Raw genomic sequence first — 6,839 nt, forward strand, 5'->3', positions numbered from 1 at the left:
TTTGGTAAGAGAAGATTTTCTAAAAAAGCAGATCTTTTAAAACCCAGACTTTGGGCTTAAATTTAAATAACAATGTGCATATTCAAACAGCTTGCAAAAACATGCTTTCAAACATTAGCTTCCTTACAGTTTTTTTACCTGTAGATTTTTGTTTGGATTGTCTGTTAAAATGATTATGGACTACTTCAAGAAAGATAGGCTCTTCAGAAATGTTGCATCAAAGTTTTGCTTAAAATTTTTATTTATTCACTGGTGATATACTGGCGTTTGTTACTCATTTTTGAAACATTCAACATAACAATTTGGCGAACCTCAAAGAAATTGATCTTGACACTTCCAAGCTTTTAATCATGTTTGGTGGCATACAGTTCTCCTAAACAAGTTCCCATCTTACAGATCGCTATCTGTTTTTTTACAATTGTGTAGACAGTTTTCCCTCTGACTGCTCACTGCAGATGATGGTAGACGACTCTCTTCTCCCCAAGAAATGTCTGATGACCCAGACATTTCTTGGGAAGCTACAGGGCCATGCAAATGGGCTCCGGATGGCTCAAGGGGTGCAAACAGCATATCAGTCACATTATTCAGCAAAGGAGGGAATGAATAGGTGAAATGGGAAGTCTTTTTTTTTTTTTTTTTTTTTTTTTTTGGCTGATGCTGTATAAGCTTGCTTCCTTGCATCATTTGCCACTACTAATGCCAAATCATATTAAATATTTTCTCCTTCCCCAAACATATGCAATCTCATAACCATCAACATTTATGAAGGTTTGTATTCAAAAATACAAACCTTCATAAATGAAATTTAAATAAAACGCATGAGTTTTATTTAAATTTTATATCAGTATATCTCCTTTAACAACCATTTACAATCTGGGTGACTTATATGTAGCAAAACATGCAGTGAAAACTGGTGAACAAATCAGTTATTTGTGAAACATGCAGTGAATAAATAACTGATTTGTTTTCAGTTAATGGTTGTTCTCTGTGAGATTCCTACTTTTTGCACAGTATTTGTGTCATGTAAGATTGATATGCCCTGTAATTGTGTGAATAGTCCAGATGACTTCTGTTACATATGTGGAGAAGTCACATTAGCTTCAAGAAAACATTCCTTAACTCAAGCCATAAAAAAGGCCCACTTCTTGTACTTTGACAAGAACTGGGCTCCAGACCTATACTACACTACCTGTTCATCAAACTCAATGCGTGGAAGAATCGAAAGGGACGTTTTATGCATTTTTCAGTGCCCACAATATGGAGAGAGCCAACAAAGCATGTCACAGACTGTTACTTCTGTATGGTGCCTCCTATTAGAAAAGGGATGACAATGAAAAAAAAGTGGACAGTGATGTACCCAAATATACTACTGCAATTTGCCCCATGCCTCATGGTGAAGTACTACCTATTACTGAACCACCCGACCGTTTTTCTATACACTCTGATGAAGATACTGATGAATATCAACTTGATATACACAAAGAAGTACAGCATCTGTCTACATCAAGGGATCCACCATTTTGTTCAAACCTTTATCCTTCTGAAACACATAAGATCACAGAAAGTGAGCTTAATGACTTCATCAAGGATCTTGAACTGCCGAAGAATAAGGCAGAGCTTTTGGCCTTGATGCCACAACAGTGGAATCTTCTAGATTAGTGGTGGCCAACTTAATTTGTGCTGCGATCTACTTTTTTTCTTAAAAATGTGCCGCGATGTACCATCTCAAGAATTTCATTGCACATGGTTAAAAAAGTTAATCAACACATATTGAAAAATGTTATTTATAAATTTTAAAATTAAATACAATTCGGAATTATTATTTTAAATTCATATGTATTTAAATTTTTAATTTTTGCAAAGTTTGTGTCTTCGTGTCATCTGCCAAGCTTTCAAAATTGGGGATATACTGTGATAAGGCCAACCATAAAGAATCTTCTGTATGCAAGTCAGTAAGATTAGAGTGAGTCTTCATCTTTGGCATCTCCGTAGCCAGGTGGGCAGGAGCAACAGTGCATAGCACACGCTTCTTGATCAGACTGGGGTTCGAGCCCGTGACCACCAAATACGGAGGATGTGAAAAGGTCAGGAAATGACCACCACATATCCCCGGAGCAATATGGCCTTAGTTGCTAATGCTCCTAAAAACCAAAAATAACAATTTAAAAAAATAAAAATCATCTTTGTTTGTTTGTTTCAAATACGAAAAGGCCGATCCACATAAATATGTGGAACCAAAACAGGAATTTAAAAGTTCACTGCATTTTTTTTACATTTGGGTACTTTTCTCGGCAAACATATTTCCAAAAGTCTTCTGATGATCTGGCTTTTAGGAAGATATCATTTCGCAATGTAATAATTTTATTTTCAAGTAATATTTTCTCCATGTGAAAAATCTCAGCGATTTTTTCTGCAATTTGTTTCGTATCTAAGTCGACATTAAATGGATAAGAAATATATTGAATAATGTCTTCAATCGTTTCAAAATCATCCACAACTTTCTCAATTTCAGAAACATATTTCTATTAAATTCAAAAACAGGATATTTTTACAAATGATCTTGCATATTTGCAAAATGATTGGATTTTTTTTCTTTGAGATCCTTAATTAACCATTGCCAAAAATTGATATTTATGCAGAAATACTACTAATCAGTGCGTTGAAATGCCTTTCTAAATTTCCTTTTTTTGGGTGTAGCCACGGAAGCATTGCAGATCAAACAACATTTTTCTTTTATCATTACAAAAAAGTATTCTAGTTCCCACTCGATGAAAATTATGTTTTGCTCTTTTTCATAGTATTAATTTTAAATCAAAGGTTATTAAATTAACGTATAAGTACTATCCAGTTATTAATATTAAGTAAGCTAAATAAGAATTCGACACAATACACTATGCCATCCACAACGTAACTGCGTGCATTTTCACTGGACAAGCCTAGCGGCTGCGCGGCGAGAAGAGTAGAGAAGAGAAGAGTAATAAAATCAGTAAGTGGCACAAAATGTGTCTACTAAGAAAGACTTCAGTTCTGGAAACAAGGTATCTATGTTATACCAAATTGAAATGTTTAAGGGTTTAAAAACATTGAGTAAACTAAATGCCAATGACATCCTTACTCTTTCTAAAGTGACATGCAAAATGAGAATTTTTTTTAAATAAAAAAATTGAAAAAGGATAGCTGCAGAATAAATATGTGGGAACCTGTCTTTTCCTGTAAGGTAACTGATTTTTGTAATATATTAACATCATCATTGGATATGTGGTAATTTATTCCAACCATAGGTGGAGATAGGAAGAGGTGGTTTTTTTTTTTTTTTTTTTTGTAATGCTGTATAAGCTTGCTTCCTTGCATCATTTTGCCAATACTAATAAAAAAAAAATTGTAAATGTACAGTAAGTTACAAAATCACATTTTCTAATTTGTCTCCTAAATTGTTTCTTCTGATTGTATTCATGAAGCTTTATCTCTATCAATGAGGTCCACCTTCAGACTATCAGAGATCATCTGGGCTCTTTAAACCTCTGGGTTTTTACATTTTTGAAAAATATCCATAAAAAAAAAAAGTGTCACGTTTACTGAGCATGTTTTTATCATCTGTATATACCGATTTTGAGCATATAAATCCATAAATTTATAAAAATTTATTAACCTTATACACGAAGCCGCAGAATCAGATCCAACAAATATATATATACAGTGTTTAAATCTAAGACTGGACGTCTTTTTTCTAAACATGGCAAATAACAGCTGTGCATTTTCTTTCACTTATGTAAATAATTTAAAATTTTTCGTGTTTTTTTTTTATTTTTATATATATATATATATATATATATAATTTAATTTTCGTTTTACCAAACAAACGTAATTCTCGGTTGTCAAACATGCACTGTTTTACAAATATAACATATTTACGTAAATTTGCGGAAACATGTGAAAACAACGATGTAATTAAGTACTCTCTCATACACCTTCAGTGGAATAAATCCAGTAATATATATACAGTAACAAATTACACATATGCAGTATACAGTGTGCCTGTGAACCAAAAAACGAGTCTTAACTCACGAATGACAGGAGCGCTCAGATAAGTGATTGTGTCTTTGGAAGCGCTATTTTTAGCGAAACGTTTAGAGAGAAATCATAGGCATATAAGGAATAAACAATACTCACCATCATCAAGTTGAACGCCTTGTTCAATACACACTTATGAAGTGCAACGTACAGGCAACAACTTTATGAAAATCTTCGACACTATATTCCCCAATAACGGTCAGCCATTTCTCTCACCTACGCGCTAACGAACGGCCGTTACACCACTACTATTCACCACTCCACTAGGCAAAACATTGTACTTTACTAACGTTTTTGTTTTCTGTGTCCTTTCCATGACAATTTAGAGTAGATCAGGTATAGCCGGTAATCCAAGAGATCACATTTAGTACAAATAATTTTTTAAAAAAAATTACAACACGTTTATCAAGCGACAAAACAAACGACTGCCAAGCGAAATGCAGAAAACTTTACAAAAAACGCATTGGGGTTGAGGATATTGCATGAATTGATCTTGGTGTCTACCTTTACCCCTGAACTGACCTTGAATAATGAATGAAATAAAGCAGCAACATTATTTTGTATTGTAAAGTTTTATTATTGCGAGATCATAATACAGTAGCAACTTACATATATGTGTATACGAACCACGATCAGTGATACAACTTCAGACGCTCTTCCAGTTCCCACATCCTCGCAAGACAGATAGTAGAGGACAAGTATGAATAGCAGAGCTGGCTTTACGTGTGGGCACACAAGGCATTTTCCAAAGTTTCTCGGCTAATAAATCTTAATTAATAAATTTCGGGCATGTAGGGACGCCAACGAGAGCCCAGAGGACCTCGGATAGTCTGAAGGCGTACCTCATTCATAGAGATAAAACTTCATAAATACAATCAGAAGGAGACAGTAACAAATTAGAAAATGCGATTTTGTACCTTCTCCGACCACACCATTTTCTAAGAACAGCTTTATGCCTTTCCCATTATTATTATTATGGAAAGAAATATTCAAACTCAGTTCATATTATCTTTTAATAAAAACATCTGTTATGTAACATCCTCAGCACCTCTAGAGTTACCAGGTTTTCATAATCTCTGAACTGGAGATGATTTTGGAAAAGAGAGGTAAACGTAATCTAGAATTATCTTCACGTAAAATATACATTTTTCAATTTCTTTGTAATTAAAAAAAAAAAAAAAAAAAAAAAATGTTAACCCTACCATAACGTTAGAGAAAAAATTACTAAAGGACAACTGTGATAATTAACGTCCTTGTTATAGATTTCTAATTTCCAGTTTATGACTATAACTGTTATAATTTAAAACATTATGGCACGTGATTTAAAATAAATAAATTAATTAATTTTCTGTTTATACTCCGGGACGACCACACGGTCAGAGGAGTCCACAAGGTAGAGACAATACAAGAAACAGCACCATATTCAGCAGTCACGGGCTTGAACTGTAGTCACTCAAGGCACGTGTACTTATACACCAGCGTGCATGACCACTCAGATACGAATACCCACCTATCTAATATTGTGTTGGGCCCACGTTCGCACGGACAACAGCCATTATTCGCCTACATGTGTGTGTGTGTGTGTGTGTGTGTTTCCCTCTTTGGCTAGTGCTGCATAAACTTGCTTTTTTGTGTAATTTGCCACTACTAATACTAATACTTAGCATTGACTCCACTAGATTGTCCGAAGACGTCCGTAGCAGTTTTTGGCCGATGCTATATAAGCTTGCTTTCTTCCATCATATGCCTCTACTAATGCTAATGCAATATTCAGCCATACTACCTGCAAGGCTTTCCATATTGTTGGAATAGATGATGGGTGCTTGTCGATACGCCTCACTTTCGTTCCAAAACATCCCTGATATTGAGGTCAGGCGAATTTGGAAGTCCAAATTCGCCTGACCTCAAACGCAGTGAAGATATCACCCATTCAAGATGCGTTTCTCGAACAGTGCAAGCCCGATGATACAGCGCATTATCGCCTTGGACGTTACCCCTTTTCTCCGAGTAGGGCTGCCATCCGTCCTCATTTTCCCGGATATGTCCTCATTTTTTACGTATCATGGACTGTCCAGGAGGAATTTCTAAAATTTTGAAAATATCCGGAATTTTGGCTGTTAAAATTTGAAAACCTCCTGATCCTTATCATTAATAAAATTAGTAAGGCGTACACCAATCAACTTTGCAGAAGTAATTCCAAGAATTCCACTTCCGGCTGTAAACAATGCAGATTAAGTAGTTTATCATACGTTTGGAGTTAATGACATTTTGTTCGTGCAGCTTGACTTTTTTCACTCCATTTTTTTATTCTCCTTAACATTCTTGGTGAGTAGAGAATTCAAAATAAATTTTTCTCTCATTATTTATTTTACCTGAAATTCATTCTAATAAGTGAATTTATTCTAAATTAAAATTACGATTCCACGTTTTTTAATTAAGAGATCTCACTTTTTCTGTTCTTTCAGCAGTTCGTATAAACAATAATTTGATTCGTCCAGCTTCAATTCGTCGTATTTATTTACGAGTAAGCATAGTTTTTGAATGCGATATATCTCAATTATCAGTTGAAGAAGTAATCAGTCACTTCTTCAAATAATTTTTTATTTCTGCTATTTAAATTAAAATAATTCCTTAATTTATATAAATTCAGGAATATCCATTATGCCGAAAAGGAAATGCAAGTTTACGGACGACTTGAGGATGAAATATCCAGCTTTTCGAAAGGGAGGAGTAGATTAAAGAGGCGGGATGCATCGTTTGCGGTCCAG

At 34.5% G+C, this 6,839-nt stretch overlaps 1 protein-coding gene across 1 annotated transcript in view; it reads right to left on the minus strand.

Moving 5' to 3' along the window:
• LOC150075877 (uncharacterized) overlaps nucleotides 1–4,489 on the minus strand; it is a 506,816-nt gene extending 502,327 nt beyond the window's left edge. The window contains exon 1 of the transcript XR_016547834.1: nucleotides 4,171–4,489. The gene's annotated coding sequence lies outside the window, so the exon portion shown is untranslated. The remainder of the gene's footprint in view (nucleotides 1–4,170) is intronic.
• Between the last annotated feature and the right edge of the window lie 2,350 nt (nucleotides 4,490–6,839).

The sequence above is a fragment of the Mastigoproctus giganteus genome, chromosome 13, assembly GCF_048544385.1.
Source record: "Mastigoproctus giganteus isolate SK-2022 chromosome 13, ASM4854438v1, whole genome shotgun sequence".
NCBI lineage: Eukaryota > Metazoa > Arthropoda > Arachnida > Uropygi > Thelyphonidae > Mastigoproctus > Mastigoproctus giganteus.